Source organism: Anser brachyrhynchus (genome assembly GCF_964034855.1).
Source record: "Anser brachyrhynchus genome assembly, chromosome: 4".
Lineage (NCBI taxonomy): Eukaryota > Metazoa > Chordata > Aves > Anseriformes > Anatidae > Anser > Anser brachyrhynchus.
In genome coordinates, this window is record NC_137698.1 from 6,070,615 (window position 1) to 6,087,782 (window position 17,168).

The 17,168-nt window shown below is 46.1% G+C and overlaps 1 protein-coding gene and 1 long non-coding RNA gene across 15 annotated transcripts in view; one reads left to right on the forward strand and one right to left on the reverse strand.

Moving 5' to 3' along the window:
• The window catches only part of CXXC4 (CXXC finger protein 4), a 94,802-nt gene extending 80,636 nt beyond the window's left edge, over positions 1-14,166 (forward strand). Inside the window, exon 6 of the transcript XR_013950682.1 lies at positions 13,695-14,166. The gene's annotated coding sequence lies outside the window, so the exon portion shown is untranslated. The remainder of the gene's footprint in view (positions 1-13,694) is intronic.
• Positions 1-17,168, reverse strand: part of LOC308194595 — a 281,017-nt gene that overhangs the window by 18,101 nt on the left and 245,748 nt on the right. For 13 of the 14 annotated variants that reach the window (XR_013950691.1, XR_013950692.1, XR_013950693.1 and 10 more), the window contains 3 exons: positions 14,160-14,387; positions 10,246-10,499; positions 4,097-4,447 (listed from right to left, as the gene is read on the reverse strand). This is a non-coding gene — a long non-coding RNA (uncharacterized lncRNA). Of the gene's footprint in view, positions 1-4,096; positions 4,448-10,245; positions 10,500-14,159; positions 14,388-17,168 lie in introns of those variants that run through there. The other variant, XR_013950690.1, reaches the window with a different exon arrangement.

The window sequence follows — 17,168 nt, forward strand, 5'->3', positions numbered from 1 at the left end:
GGTACGAGGTGCTAATGATTTAGTGTTGGATGGCTGTCTTTACGACTTATTTCATATATTGGAAGCATTTCACTGACAATACTGTTGGAAATCAATGTGCTCATTAGGAATTGATGCTAAGTGCTTTTGAAAAGTCCCTTTCTTTTTAATTTCTTCTAGCTATCAATTTTGTTTTTTGTTTTAAACCTGACTTCCTGAGGCCTTATTCATTAATAGATAAGCAGTAGTAAGTAGGTTATGAGCATGCAGTAGGCTCATACTCTACGCCGGCATACACAGTGCCCTTCCTACCTAGAAATAAATCTGATTTTGCAAGGATGCGCAACTCCATCAGCTCGCAGAAGGTCTCCAAAACCCACATGCTTTTGCTGCAGCTGTGACAAGAATGGCAAACTCCAGACAGCAAGGAGGGAGTGAAGCCAGACCCGAGCCAGCAAACAACCTTAAGGGTAGCTGTCCTCTGCAGTATCAGCTGCAGCGCTGCATAGTGTCAGCCGGGAGATAAAGGGAAGGAAATAGATGTGCTGAAACCTGCAGTCCTGGGCGGGGAGGAGAACGGAATGATAACTTTTTCTAGAGGTTTCATTATTATTATTATTAGCCTGCTTTTGGGGCATTTATTGTCACATCAGTGCTATTCATTCACAGGACATTTCATCAGTATCCACCTCAAATGCTCGGTAACGTGTTTAGGAGGAAAAGCCACCTCACCTTGGCCACGTGGCTGGTTTGCCACGGTGGGTACAGCCAGCTGCACCCCAAAAACGTGCCCAGAGCTTGCAGGAGGGGGCTCCACCTGTGCACCTAAGGCATGTGGGATGAGCACTCCCACATCTGTTAACAAAACCCTTTGTTAGTCCTGTTGCTGTTAAACAAGAGAATGGGGAGGACAGACCGGTAACGCCTCACCAGGAGGTCTTGCAGACCCTTTGCTGTAGGCTCTCTTAGCTTATATTCATTTGGTATCTCTCTATCTCCTCCTTGAACATGGTATGGCACGCTACAGCTGCTCGAGAACAGATGAGGATACAGTAACTCCTTTGCCTACCCTCAGCATGCAAAGTATACTTGTTGCATCCCTACCAAATCAAATCCACTTTTGTTTCCAAGTACAAAGAAAACCAACCCAGCCAAACACCATAGCTGTCTGTGAGAATGTGAAATATTTCTTACAAATAAAGAAGCCTCTTTCATTCATGTATGGAAAGAGAATAAACTCGCTTTAAAGAGAGCACTCCCCTCAGCCCCGTAGGTAGAGATCAAGCACATCCCATCATCATCCCAAAGCACAATGATCGGGGAAACTGTGAGAAGGCACAGTCCAGGCGGCGCCCTCACGGAAACTGTTTCTGTGCACTAAAATGTAGCGGTCGCTACTGGTGGCCGCTGTAAAAGCTTTATTTGTAGAAAGTGACAGGCTATCACACTTTATATATATGCATATATAAAAGTGATAGGCAGTGGAATGGGCTGCCTGAAGCTGTAGGCTGGGAGCTCTATAGCCCGCAGTCCTTTTATTATTTTTTTTCTATCTCAGTGGGAAACGTTTTCAACCATTACCCAAAAATACACAACAAACGCTTTTATCTTTTGAAGACCGTGACCAGGCACACGAGGAGACCCTCTTGCTTTCACCCAGGTGCTCATTGATGTTGTTTTGTGCTTGCTCGTGTGTCGGGGTGAATTAGGGCGGCTCCTGGAGCGGGATCCGGGTGTTGGGACCACACGTGCCTGCTTTTGTGACCTTAGGCACGGCCAGGACTTGCACAAGGAGGTGGGAGGGCACCTGAACACGTGGAGCCCCACAGTATTTGGGAAGAAACATGGCAGGAATGCTCTTTTCCATGCTCTGGAATGGAAATCCCATAGGTCCCGCAGCACAGATGCAGCTTTTAGTGAAGCACGTGCAGAGGGCAGAGGTTTTGGGACGTGGTGGATGTGCCTTTGTGTGCTGTACGTACATTTCCTTGCCTGTGATACCCCAGACAGACGTGTGGGAGGTCTACATGAGTGTACATGTCTGAAGGGCATAAGTAAAGGACCAGCCCAGAGCAGGACACCCTATGTGGGGTGGCACGTGTCTGCTGGGGACACCACTGGCAGCTCTCTGAGGGTCTCTAAGGATCACTCAGGTCACCCAGGCGCCTCTGGCAGCTGCCACTTCGTGCCTCGCATGAGGAGAAAGGCTGGGGAGCAATGACATAATGAGCCGAGCAGAAAAAGAGTTGTTATCGGAAAGTAATTTGTAATACAGCCTTTCAAATAAATATCCCAGCCATTCCTCTGCTTTATAGTGTCATTTCTAACTCTAAGAAGTCAGTGTATAAATCTAATGGAGTAGGCATTCATAAAAGTTCAGGTTGAGTAATAAAAGTAACAATTTTCTGTAATGATACTTTATAGATTTGAATAAGATATAAAATATTTTTGCTTTTACAGCATATGTATGTAAAAGGAATAAGTATACTGTATCTATAAAGCAGGGATTACTTTTAAATTCTTAAAATATTTCTAGAACAAAGTAAATAATACTCTTTTTTTTTTTTTCCCTGAAAGACCATTTGAGAGCCACGCAAGAAACTTTCTAGATATTTTGTCCGAAAACAATTCTCCTGCAGCCTTGGAGAAGCCACAACGCACTCCCCCCCCCACCTCCTTTAACAAAGGGAACCCACAGGGTCTCTTTGCCCCTCCTGTGTCTCACCGCCACCATCCAGCCCCCAGCATTTATTTCTTTGTGCAGCCTGTAACCTATACAATGCCTGTGTGCATGCTGGCTGCTCCGGCAGCCCTGTGTACATAAATTGGGTCAATACACACACTTGCATATGGATTTACCCTCTAAAATTACTTGTAGGACATGTTAAAAAAGGGGTCTGATGCAAATATGAAATGTGTTAATTTCCCTTATGTGTGTGTATATATATATACACACATATACATATTCTCTCATGTATTTACATAACATGCACACATTTCTGCATGCACACTCGAGATGCTGTGGGGCTATTTCAACTTGCATATCCATTTGATATCAAATCTTGGGGCGTGCAGCATACAGCACAGCCATAAATACCTACATCTATAGGAAAATGAAAAACGTGACTCCAAGCACAGGCAGTTTATGCACGTTTCTATCGACTTGCTTATGGATTTACACCTACAGCTTGGCTCCTGTGCCTAGCTCCGTTGGCATCGCCATCACCTTGTCTTCGTATAAGCACAAAATGGTGGTGGGAGGTGGTATCTTCATGGTGTCTTCATGGTGGGTATCTCCGTATATGGCCATCTCATGTACTCTGGCCAGGTCACTATAAAGCCGAAGCTATCTTTCTATAAGACTTTTCAATTAAAAAAACCTATAAAAACTTTATACATGAAACATTCATGGGCTGTAGGCAGTGGATTTCTAGAAGGCTAACAACAGACTAATAAAAAGCAAACCATCTTTTGGGTCAAAAATCCAGTCACATTTTGGTGGTAAATTATGAAAAAAGGGGTTGGGAAAGTTACTGTGCTGCAGTAGAGAGTGCAGTTCAGGGCTGGTAGCATTGAGGGCTTCAAGGTTTCAATACTGGTGAAGTATGGTTTATTTTCATAGAATCACAGAATCATTAAGGATGGAAAAGACCTCCAAGATCATCTGGTCCAACCGTCACCCTACTACCAATGTCACCCATTAAACCATGTACCTGAGCGCCATGTCCAACTTTTCCTTGAACACTCTCAGGGACGGTGACCCCACCACCTCCCTGGGCAACCCGTCCCGATGCCTGACTGCTCTTTCTGAGAAGAAATGTCTCCTAATTTCTAACCTAAACCTCCCCTGGCACAACTTGAGGCCATTCCCTCTCGTCCTATCCCTAGTTACCTGTGAGAAGAGGCCGACCCCCAGCTCCCCACACCTTCCTTTCAGGCAGTTGTAGAGAGCAGTAAGGTCTCCCCTGAGCCTCCTCTTCCCCAGACTAAACAACCCCAGCTTCCTCAGCCGCTCCTCACAGGACTTGTGTCCCAGGCCCTTCACCAGCTTCGTAGCCCTTCTCTGGGCACGCTCCAGGGCCTCGAAGTCCTTCTTGTAGTGAGGGACCCAAAGCTGAACACAGTGCTCAAGGTGCGGCCTCACCAGAACCTTCTTTTTTTTTTTTTAATTATTTTATGTTAGATTTCATTTTATTTCATTTTATTTTTATTTGCCGGTTGGCATATCTCTAAAAAGTCAGTGCGCATTTCTGAAATTTCATTGCACATCCGCGAATCATTACCTGCTGTCTCGGCGCTCGGGGCGCGGTGTCGCTGGGGCTTTCCCTCGTGCAGGGAGGCGAGGCAGCAAGGCGTAACGGCGGTGCAGCCTGGCCTCTGGGGGAGCAGCACGGCTCTTCTCAAGCAGAAGGCTTTGGTCCAGCTGAAAGTCCAAGACAAAGGAGGATTGCTTTCTCTCTAGCTGTACCTGGGTAATGAAAAGGAAACAGCAAGGGAAGGATTAAAAAAAAAAAAAGAGAATCTTGCTATTTTTAAAACCTGGTCCAAAGATGAACAAGTTGGTGAGCAGAAGCAAATACTCCTCATAAATGCCTGACTGCAGTGAAATATGTGAAATATTCCAGGAAAACATGACAGAGGAGTATTTTTGCCAGTAAGTATTGGAGCTGAGCAAGCCTGGCGCATCTCAAAGAAAATGATGGAGAAATGCTGCAGGGCATGCTGAGGAAAATAAAATGCTTACCCTTTATCCCAAATCCATTCATCTGGGGACCATTCTGGGAGCTGCACAGAGTTCTCTGAGTTTTCTTTTTTTTTCCTCTCTTTGGCCTTGTTCTTTTTATTTTCACTATACAAGTGCCTCTGTCCCTGGCTCTGGCTTGGACCAGGAACTCCTGGCCTGGAGGAGAGATGTCACTGGGTGAGGGCACTGAATTACCTGCCCCATTCACGCAGCCCTCCCAAGGCAGCTTTTCCCCCAGACTAGTTCTAATTTATTTGGTATTTTGGCCATTCTCTGTAGTCATGGCTGAGGCACAGGAGATCTGGGTGCAGACGGTCTCTAAATCTGGATGGACTTTTTGGAGTGGAGGCGGGACATTTTAGCTAAATTTTCTCTAAGTTGTTGTCTTGCTCTGTAGCCTGGCACTACATCTCGTACTTCTGACAAGGATCAAAGGCACCATGATAGAAAAGAAAACCAACCTCCAGTGCATCGCAACTGAGAAAATATTTTTGCCAGGTTCTCCTGAGTTCTCCAGATTTCAGAAAAGCTTAGGAGAAACTTTTGTTATTATTTTTTTTTCTCCAAGACCTGGGCTGAGCAGGCACCATTAACCATTTCAGGTCTCCCCTTGCTGCCAGCCAAGGGGAAAATCCAGGTCCGAGCGCTTCCACTTCTGCATTGCACGGAGAGAAGCAGAGCCAGAGGCTGGGCGCCATGGGACCGATGTTACACACGTGCCAAAAGCCATTAATTAAATTAGAGATCTCCGGCGGCGGCTCAGGAGCAGCTGTGCCATCAGTCATCGCACCCCAGGCTGACACGCAGGCTCTGTCACAGGCAGGGAAATTGTGTTTTTTTTCTTTTTCTTTTTTTTTTTTTTAAATCTGGCTGAGGCACAGGACTTCGCACCACCTGTGCTGGGGGTCCCATGGCGTCACGGAGCCCTGCTGGTTCGATATGCAGCGCATGGGGGTGAGACCCACGCCTCGTACCGGTGATGCTGAGCGACATGGCGTGGCGTGGAGGATGAGTGGATCCCAGCTGTGCATGGAAAAAAACAAATTGCTGCTCTCTGCAGGATCTGGGACGCCCGATGGGGAGCTTTCCGACCGCCTCCAAAGAGCTGCGGCTTTTAGACAGTTAATCAAATAAGAAAGGCTGAGAGTAGTCACTACACCCTTGGCAAATAGCAATCCAGACACAAGAGCAAATAATTTGTGTCAGCATGACAAGAGAAAATGGAATGTAAACTTGCTAAACAGCCAACAGATACCAGTTTTTCTATATCTGTTTGTCTGTCTCAGCCTGAGGAAAGAACCCGGTCACCTTTACATTTGGGATCCATTTACACTGCCAAGGGCTTCGTTTTTTTCTCTCCACCCCCAGAAAATATATTAGTGGGGAGCAAAAGACAATAAATTCACACCTCCTGGGCCAGCTCCTGCATGCCCACCTCTACTGTGCTGCCCGCAGAGTGCCTGGGGCCTGTCAGTGGCATGGGGCAGCCTGGCAGTGGGTGGGAGCCAGCCCAACTTTTAACGTATTTTTATGAAGAAAAAAAAAAAAAGGTATAATAGTTTAGTGGCGGTGAGAAGCGGCCCGCGTGCAGATGACCCGCAAAGAGAAAATTGTCAGATAAATTATTTGTATTGAGTAATTTGACCGTCTGTCCTTGGAAGCCTAATGAATAGGTTATTTTCTGCAGCAGCTGCTGTTCAGCCTCTCAGGCGTGAGCCCACGTGGCCCTGCTGTTCAAAGGGAATTATTGTGCTGGGTGTTTTAAAATAACTCTTAAACAATTAAAACTGGGAGCACTCTGTCTGTTGGCGGGGAGGAAAGGTGGCATGAGGAAGGTTGAAGCAGGTGGTAAAATGTCATGAGGCCCCAAAAACTGGCTGAAAGAAGGGTAATGGTGCGAAGGCGCAGACAACTTGCCTGTCCCTGGGGCTGGAAGAGGCCAAAGCACTGCAGATGGCCATGGTGCTGCTGTGAGGGCCTGCTCGTCCATGGCGTTTTGGTGTGGCTCCACGGCGGGCTCCATCTCACTGGCAGCCCGTCTCAATTCCCCCAGGAACCAAAGGGAGCTGATGGGCTTGGGCATGTGGTGAGGGATCAGGAGGGAACAACGCAGCATCCCTTGGTCCCGGCGGCATTGCCTTTCCTTCAGGACAGAGACCAGGCCTCACCTTCCACATTCACGCAGCTTTGTGCCTGACATTGGTCATGCTTTGGTTTACGCTGCCCTGCAGGACACGTTGTGTCCCCCTGCCCCATCTCCCCATCTGTGGGGGTAGGAGGCTGGTGACCGCAGGGCTGTCTGCCTCCATTTCACTGCTCTGGCATCTCGTGGCACTCAGGCGGAGCTGTGGGGAAAGCCACCCTGTGCCCTGCCAGACGGTTGTGCAGTGAGAGCTCGCTTTGGGGCAAAATCTGCTGGGTTTGTGTTGAAGGTTGTTTGGCATATTGCAAGTATGTATCGTGTGCACAGCCCACATGTCGTCCCAGTGATGTCAAGTGTGCCTGTTGAGCCCGTGTGCGCTTTTACACAAAGTTTTCTTAATTATGAAAAATCTACAGCTTTCGTGGTTTTCAGAGCCCACAAATTTTAAGTTTGTTCTCGTGATGAATTCTGAGCCAGCAGCATGAATCTGCTGATCCCTGCTCATACTGCTCTCACAAAATCACCTCTGATCAAACTGTCTTTTGGGAAGACAACCTTGCCTCCCACCTTCTCTTTGATGCCCCTCCTGCTACGTTACTGCATCCCGAGGAGTGGCTTTGCCACTGGAGAGCTGCCTCTGCTCACCAGGCCACAGGTGCCACCTGCTCTAACCACGGTCCACAACGCAGAAAATGCTGCTTGTTTTCTTAACAAGGGAATAGCGCAAGCTCAGAAACCATCCTTAAAACTGCTCCATGCTCAGATGGCATCACCAAGATGCCCTTGGGACCAGAGGGGCTGGTATTGCTATGGGCAGAGTCACCAGCAGCGTGTCCAGAGAGGAAAAGGTGAGCGTCTGTGGGTTGGGTCCGAAGGCAGGCAGCTGTAACAAAAGCCTGGGTGGTGAACCGAGGGATGCAGGCGATGCTCCCGTGAGCAGTGGGCTGCTGATGCCTCCGCTTGTCTCCATAGCCAGGCCTGGACATGGATGGTGGCGTTACGGTGCTGGGCTGGTGTGTGCGAGCAGCTGCCCTGCCACCAAGCGTGAGTGCAAGCGCCGCGTTCGGCAGCACCTGGCCAGGTCACCAGCCTGCAGATGTTGACAGCGTTGGGTCGGAAACCACGTGCGGATCTAGGGGTCACCTCCCCAGAAATGAGGGCCTGGGTATTAAAGCGATATTTGCATGTTATAATTATCATTAATGTTGGGACATATGCACAGCAAGTACAGCAGCAAAAGCAGGCTGTAACAGCAGGTGGCTGTCACATCAGTCACATCTTTTTTTTTTTTTCTGCACATTTGGGCTGATATATATATTTTCTAGATAACTGAGGTATGCTTTTTCAGCAAAGAAGCAACTTTTGCAATACCTTTCATTGCACAATCTGCGTACGGTGCCCTTTTTTTATCAGGACTGATTAAGATTCATCTTTCTTTCCTCCAGAAGTGCTGGCTGAGGTTTCTATTTACACCTGATACAAGATCAATGGGCTAACAATTAAGACGGTAGTGTGCTGCTATTTCAAGTCTGTTGCCTGTTTATTTGGCACAGCTGTCTATGCATGCGGGCTGCGTGATACAGAGGTTGCCATGGTTAAAAACTGTGTGTGCTGAGCGCTTGGTAAATAGTTGCACAACTTGCTGTGTAAATGCCAGGTAGCACATTAGAGTTTCTCTTGGGTGGTTGCGCTCAGCCACAAGCTTTCTCCCCAATTTCTGTGCCCGCATTGATTTTGTTCGCCTGCACGTACCTGTACGGAGTGAGATGAGGAAGAGGTTTGCCACCAGGAAAGGATTGAGTTTGTGTTTAACCTACAGAGCTGAGGATGGAGGAGATGTGCAAATCTTCACAAGCATGAAAGGCCACTGCAAGGAAGCTGGGAGTAATCTCCTCCATCGCTGGTGGCAAGGAAAGGAGCTGTGGTCTTCAATCGCCGCGAGGAAGAATCGAGTTAGGCATCAAGGAGTGACTTTGTAATGATAATGACGGTGAGGCAACAGCCTGTGGAGGCTGTCAAATCTCGATTGCTGAGGATCTCTAAGAGCAGATTGCATCTCTCTTTGGCAGGAGTGATATACTGCGACTAATGCAGCCTTAAATCAAGGAAACGGGCTGGATGACCTCTTGAAGTGCTTCATAGTCCATAACTCTATTTATGCCATTAATATTTGGAGGCACAGCCTGATTAAACCGTGAAATGCACCAAACGCCGCTTCTTCCATCCGCAGCCCGCTGGGAGAAGACCCAGCATTATGTGGGGAGCAGCTCGGTCCACAGGAGGACGGGATCGCTGTGCCCGGACTGCCAGCCAGAGCGGGATGCTGGCTTTCCCAAAGTGGTACCCAGTGAGCATCTTCTGGTCTGTGCCCCTTTGGCTACCTGGCTTCGTGTCCCCCCGTCCTGCACTGGGGCAGGGAGATGCTCGCATCCAGCACGCCCACTCTTTGTTTTCCACACTCCAGCTCAAGGTTTTATTTTAAATAACAAAGTAGCAGCAATAGAAAATTAAAAATGTATTGTTGATTTTTTTTTTCTCTTCCATTCCAAAGAGCTCGTACTTGCATTTTTTGGCACGTCTTATTTGCGTTTGGATCCGCAGATGTAAAGGGGACCCTTGGGGTCAGGCGGTGCAGGTTTTCTATTTTTCACATCGCTGCACCCACAGAAGGACAGAATTCGGCATCATTCACATCGTATGGGGGCCTTCCTATTCATTCTGGTTTTGTGGCCATATATTTTTCTTGCAGTAATGCTAAGGAAAAAAAAAAACCAGAACCAAACCCACAAACATTTTTCTGCTGCAAAAGGCTGCTGTAGGCCTAGATACCACTGTGGGCTGTGAATGAACATGCTTCCCGGTGACATGGTTTTCGGTAAAACAGGGGAAATATGGGAGGCAAAAGCAACCTGTAATGGTAGCATGGTGCAAGATGGATTAGCAGATACGGGACTTCTGTAAAAGGCTCACCTCTCACAAGGGCCTGGAATTGCTGATCTGCCAAGCAAGGACTTGCATAATAACAGCTAATTGGTATGTGATAAATTAATGAATTAGATTGAAGTGCTGAGGAGATTAAAAAAAATCTAGATGTTTGGATCACTTTTATTTACCTAAATCGAAAACATTGGTGTGGGATCTGCAAGGAAATTAGTAAAAAATACTGGAAGAGAAGTTTATACACATGATGGTTTCTCTATTTCTCTATGTGGTAGCTGCATTTTAACTGTGTCTGCCTTCAACAGAGAGCCTGCCCTGTTCTTGGTGCTTTGCTGTGCTGGCTTTACGTGCAGCCTCTTTCCTTTCTGAATAATGAACCACAGCTCGCACAGCTGCAAATAAAAACGCACCCGGCGCAAGCCTGGGTAGGAATTCTTACCGATTCCACAGATGACGGAAGTGATATTGCTGTGGGACCTGGTGCAGGCTCACTCCTGCCAGCGGTTGTCCTCATGCTCGGTGGCTGTGGTGTGGAAGATTTTGGGCAGACCTGGGCAAGCTGGCTTCGAGAGAAGGAGCAAGGAGGGCAGCCCGTGCCCACACCTCGTGTGGCTTTTCCTCGTTTCCCATAGCAAGAGATTCGATGCAGCATTAATTATGCAAACTTCACGTCATCTCTGTGCGGTGCTCTCTCTGTAGCAAAACAAAAGCACAAAGGAGCTGTTTTTTTTAATTATTTTTATTATTTATTATTCCGGAGTCACATTGCTAGGCAGTCTGCTGGGCTGGCCCGGTGGCCCTGACCACAACCAGGGTTTTGCGGTGAGCAGCCACGAAATTCTGACTCTGGAAATGATGGTCTAGAAAGCTGAGCAGCTGGAGGCAAACGAAGGATGGAAGGGAAAGTCCTAGCAATTGGCTGCTGGCATGAACAAGCCGTGCTGAGGCAAAGGGGGAGCTGACAATCCAGGTGAGCTACGTGCCCGCGGAGCAACGGCTCTGCTTTCAATATCAGCTGCTCTGAGCAGCAATCACGGCAAGCAGCTCCCCAGCAATTCAGCCTGGAATATGTTTGCATGGCTTGTCAGATAATTTGGAGTGGTGGACATATTCATGGAAATTGTGATCTCTTTCAGGACAATGCACGAGCAGGAAAAGGGGCTAAATCCGACAAATCGATTCCTTGCCATGAATAGCTCACACAGAACAAGTTCCTCGCAATAAGGCATTGCGCATTTCCCATTTCTAACTCAAATCAGCACACTGCTGTGCCATTGCATTGTTTACGCCTAGAAATTTTGACTCAGTAAACCCTGAATCACAAAACTGAGGTTACAAAAAACTTTCAGCATGTGGAAAAACAAGTCCTATTTCCCCCCCTGCAACCCACTCCTCCTCCAGGGTGCTGCTTCCCCTCTTTGAAACCATATTGTTTTCCACTTGGACTTCTCTGTACTGGGGTAGATGCTGGCATTAATTGTCCCCCTCTCCTGGCTGTAATGCCATGACTTGATTTCAAAATTCAGATTCTTTTGAAAGACTGGGGGGGATTTTTTGTCTCAGATGCACACTGAACCCTGTTGTACCTCTGTTGGCACTCACGGGCCCCAGGTCAGAGGCACCAGTTATCCACCAAACACTTTTTCTGGGTTTGTTTTCCCATCGCACCATCCTGAACCTGGGAGAGCCAGCTGCCGGGCTCAGGAGTCAGAAGAATTTGGTGTGTCCATGACCCCTGCTTTATCCTGTGCAGCACACGAACAAAACTTAAAACGCTATCGGACAATTTCAGGGTGACAGCAACTTAGTGTCTGAGTGCAGCAGAACTGGATTTTACCCAAAGACTGTTTTGTCCAGATACAACACTGAAAAGAATTGTCTCAGCTGGGTTAGTAATTACATGCAAATGCTTTCTCTTACACTCCTAAAATATTTGCCTGTTTCTGTTTGTGCTGCTGGATGCATTCGAGGAGTACTAATTGCTGCAGTCTCGTGGGGAGGGGCATACTAGCCAGCTTAGCCAAAGCACAAGGCATGGAAGGTTATGATATTCCCTTACTTTACTCTGTTTGCTGATCCTTTCTGCAGTTGGTGCAAAGGAACAGGCTCCCTGATATCCCGTAGGCGTGCTCTCAACCCCAGCATCGCTTTTGGAAGCAGCTCACATACCTCCAGAATTGTTGCTGGGTGGCTTTTCTTTTTTCTTTTTTTTTTTTTTTCTCTTGGCTCTCCAAACGTACTAAAGTGTCATTAAGACAAATGGCAAACATTTCTCCTTTTCTCACATCTGTCAAAACTTCAAAATCTACTTTCATGACATTTCACACGGAATTTTTTTACGTACCACTCAAAGGACACAGAATCCTAATGAGCCTTGCTTTCATGATTTTAATCTGCTGTGTGCTGCTGCCCTTGTATAATAAATTAACAAAAGGGAAGCAGGGAACGAATGATATAAAGAGCTGCAGGCTGGGGGGGAGGGAAAGAAAATTAGGTTGGTACCCACACAGGATTTGGAGACGGTCTTTGAATGTGGTACCAGTGCTGTCTCACCAAAAGGGCACGTTGCAGAGCGCTTCTCCAGCCTGCACCCCTTGGGCAAGGAGGCAGAGCTCCTCGATGGCAAACAAACTGGCGCCACCGAAGGAAAACGCTGTACAACTTTGGAGGATCTTTGCATTGCCGGTGTCAGCAAAGTGTTAGGAACTGAAAGAGGGCTTCATTTTCGTCCCTGAATTTTAAAAATAATTTGTTGTTTCTGCAGTGGCAGACTTGGCCAGCAAAATGTTAACTGATGTGCTTGCTTTTACTGGCCGTAAATGTATTAGCTGCTATATAATAGTTTCTAATGGGAGAATGAGAACACTATTTTTTCTTATCAAAAACAGAAGGAAAATGTACCAAAAATTGCTTAAGTGCATCCTTTATGGATGCAAAAAGTGGACAGCCATTTCTCCTAATTCAACACTGGGAAACTGTTGATGCTGGTAGCTCAGGTTCTTCCCTGTTAATGACTACAATACAAATAGAGCCACCTCCTCCCCGTCCTCTGGGCAGGGGAAGACAAGCTCAAATGGACTGTCTGCTTGTAATAGCTTGGATAACAGCAATGTAGTTAACAAGATGCTGGGCAAGTCTGTGTTAGACTGTTGAAGGCAGTCCATGAGCAAAAGACCTAGTTTTAGTACGAGAGATGCTGATGAACAGCTCTGCTAGCAGCGTCTGAAAGCACCCAGGAGTAATGCAGGGCCTATGCTGCCAGAAAGGAGTGTTGCGCAGTGATAACATGATACCAGCAGCTGCACCTGATGCAGGATGGTTGGGCTCCCATCTTTAAGATACTAACTCTTCCATTCAGAGATGGCCTGTCTTGTGTCATAAAAAATGTGGAACTTGGGGTTGGTGTGACACAAATACAAAGAAAGAAAATGATAAGGTTTGTTATTGGGATAAGGCACACAATCATTGAGATGCCCAAGGAATTTCTCCTTAGGCCTTGGTAAACCACGCAGTGTTTCTGGTTTAGACCAGAAGTGCTATCAGGAAAATCAGGAGTAGCAGTACCATCCATGATACCAAAATGGCCAATAAAGAGAACTAGATCTTGTTATTTCCTTGTTTCAGCTTTAACCTGGTGTGTCAGGACCATATATACATATATATATATATGTAAACACACACACATATATATATAAACACACACACACACATATATACACACACACATATATATGTGTGTGTGTATATGTATATATATATATATATATATATAGTGGTGCTATACATGTGTGCACACATTTTTTATAGCCCTAACACCAGCCAGGTCCCTATGCCCACCCGGGCAGTGGACATCAACATGTGACATTTGCCCTTTTTGTTGCTTCCCAGTAGGGGAGGAGACCAAGGTCTCCAGGTGACTTCCAGCCCTGTGGGGCTGCTGGTGCTCCACAGCCCCTGCCTGAACCGCCACAGCCCCTGTCGGTGGCCTCAGAGGTCTGCGTGAGATGAAAACCGCAGCCTCCCTCCTGCCAGAGATGCGATGCTCGGACCAAATTGCTTCTAGCTGCCTCCCCAAAAGCCAAAGTTCAGCTTTCTCCAGCAGCGCCAGTCAGCAGGAAGCCTAGATAATAGTTTGACACGGTACGTGGCAGCACAGTGCCTCCACACAGAGCCTGCAGCCGTGCTCCTAATATATTTCCCGAGCTTCCCGATGAAGCAGATATGGCAGAAACTTATGAAAATTTGATTTCACCTGCAGCAGGGGAAAGAGATGAGGAAGATGGGTTAATGTGCTTCTGAGAAGAAGATCCTCCAGGAGGAACATTTACAGGTAATCACCCGCCCTGCATTTACCTTTCATGTCTGATGTCATCTTTTGCTAAATTGCCAAGATGTTCGTTCACATCAATAGCAGCCTCGGAGTGCTCCAACTTCAGGAAATCAGCGTGCGTTTGGGGGCCTAAATCTGAACTCAGAATAGTCTTGTGTTTTTTCATACCACTGGCAAAATGTAAATGTCGTTGGTGCAATGTTCACTCATTATCGCTGAATCAAAGAGCAGTCTCAGTTCCTGCTGGCATCCTATGTAAAAAAAAAAGAAAAAAAAAGTCTCTCTTCCTGTTACAGACATACATTGCTATGTGAATGGATGGTATTGTCTGGTGCTCGTGTCTCACATTCACGTTGATTAGCTGCCCTATTTTGGGACTGTTTGTATTAGGCACTAGGCTAGTAAAATCATTAGTTTGAAAATAAAAGTAAATCTTTGCCTTAAGAATTAAGCGTAGAAAACACATGATTAAATAGATAGAGGTTTATAAAGAGGGGGGAAATGGCATGAAATAGGTGTGACACCATGGTTTGAGGCAGATGAGCTTCATTGGGGATGAATGACAGGGCTGAAGTAAAAATAATCAGAACTCCTGTGTAAAGTGATGCTGATGTATTCTGGATGTCACATTACACTGCACAGTGCTATGCTCACTCTGAAAATGCTCTTTAATTATAGCTGCTCGAGCCTTAAAATCACAACACTCAAATAGGGTGGAGGTGGGCATCATTTAAGCAACATAAATCACATTACTGAGGATGCAGTGTAAATAGGAAGTTCACCTCCTAGATAATTTAGCAAGACTTACATTGGATTCTTAATTATATATAGGTCTATTTAATGCTAAAGGTTTAAAGGGGCTCTGATATATTTTTATAAACTATTCTCCTTTTTAAATACTTCTTTCTGCTTTATCTTTTCTTTCTAATGCTTGCATGGTAAATTGCATTTGTATGTTTTTGCTTTAGAAGGATGTTGCACAGCGCAGCGACAATAAAATGATGAGATGTGACACCCCTTTGCCTCACGAGACTCTATAACTCTGGCTCCTGAGATAGTTTTCATCTTTTGAGGGATGCTTCTCTTCCTTTTCGTTCCTTTGCTGATAAATACACATGTATATCAGTCGGTTACCTGCTCTTCCCATGCTGTTGTCGAAGATGGCAACCTACCCTGGACATCTCTTCCCAATTATTAGTTGTTCCCAAGCATCTGCACATGAGGACAACACCTGCTCACTGATGGACGGGTTAAACAGTCCCAGGGGGTGGGGACATCTTGTGTAGGGCCAGGGGGCTGGGATGAGGGTGCGTTGGAGGTCAGGGTGGCAGCGTATCGGTTCTCCATCGCAATTTGGCAGGCCAAAATTACTTGGGCAGTTCTGTCCTCTCCTCTCCATCAGCTGTCACAAAGGGAACCATCCCCTCAGGCTTCGCTAGACACATCCCATACTCGGATAGTGATCCACAGGGGAAGTTTTCAAGCCAAAAATTCAGTTCCTGAATTAAATAAGACAGCTCCGCCCATGGTTGGTCGAGTGTCTTGGAGAGTGCAACCTGTGCCTTTGTCGGCTTTGTAAACTGCTGGCCTGGCTATTTAAGCTAAAAATAATTCTTTCATTGAGCACTTTTCTCCCACAGTTTTCTTTTCAGGAGTTGGCACCAAATAAAGTAGCTTAAGAAAAAAAAAAAAAAGAAAAGAAAAAAAAAAGCACAAAACAGGACAGAATTTCAAGCAGAAAAACTGAAAAGCCCTCTTGAGCCACGGCCACACACAGTCGTACAGATCCCTCCAGAGCAAAGTTTGCCACTTGTATTGCAGCAGATGTTTTCCTTCCTTCAGACGGCACTGATACATCCCCTAGAAGATCTCTGAAGAACGATTTAAGACCTGGAATCACCTAGGCCACTGGTTTCCTTTCATACACCTCTCCCATGCCAGATGGAGCCAAGGGACTCGGGGTCATTGGTGGAAGGGCTTCTCCCTCCTTGCTTGGCAAAGCCCCTCGTCTTCTTAGGGAAATTCCTGGGGAAGTTCAAGGGCTCGGTGCCTGCGTTGGCTTTGCAAAACACGCTTAATGGTTACGAAGAAATTCATACATATCACGAGTGATGATTTGGCAAGCAAAGAGAGGAAAAAAAAAACAGCAGCTGGGTTCCTTAAGTAAAATAGCAGCAACAAAAATCTGTGATTGACTCAGATATTTATTAAGAGAAAAGCATGAATGAAAAAAGAATGAAAGAATGTCTGTTTTAAACTAAAATGTTTTCCTGACAGCTCCCTATGAAAAGATTTTAAAAACAGTAACATTAGTGGCAAAGTATAGAAATTCATCTTTTCTCTAAATAAAAATAAGATGTTGAAAAGTATGTGAAATGTGAGGAGGAAAACGCTTTTAGTATCAGAGTGCCCTACCACGTTCCCCACAAGCAGAGGATGTGTTTGTCAAAGGCCTCCAGACTTAAATTCTCAATAACAGCGGGATATATGTGCCATAATTTACCATTAATGAACAAGAATGTGGTATTTCAAGGGTGTTATGTTTCAGTGAGGTACATATTTTGAAAATTGCTTTGTAGCTATTTGAAATTAAGTGACTGATCCCCCTGCTGCTGCTCAAAAGGTAGAGCCACTGAACTACCTGCTCCTGCTTGGCTTGCTCCTTACCCTTACAGGGATACCTGGTTCTGGTTTTTTTTTCACGAGGCATTTCTTGTGCGGAGAGGGGAAAAAACAAAACTCTTTCCTGAATGTCTGCTTTCATAAAGCGTCTGTTTTGCTTGTCGTGCAGTGACAGACGTTAAAAACTCAGGAGAACTGTTTGTGGATGATCGGCATCCTGGGATGCAACTACATGAGCGGCTCTGTGATCCACACACGCTACTCCTTTTTCTAATTTTATTTTATTTAGGTGTAAACCTTCTCTGCACCCACTCTTTTTGAGTATTGAAGAGTGGAATAATGCGCATGAAATGGTTTCAGTCCTGGAAAACCAACAGTTCATTTTAGTTGAGAAACCTGGAGCCATGCAT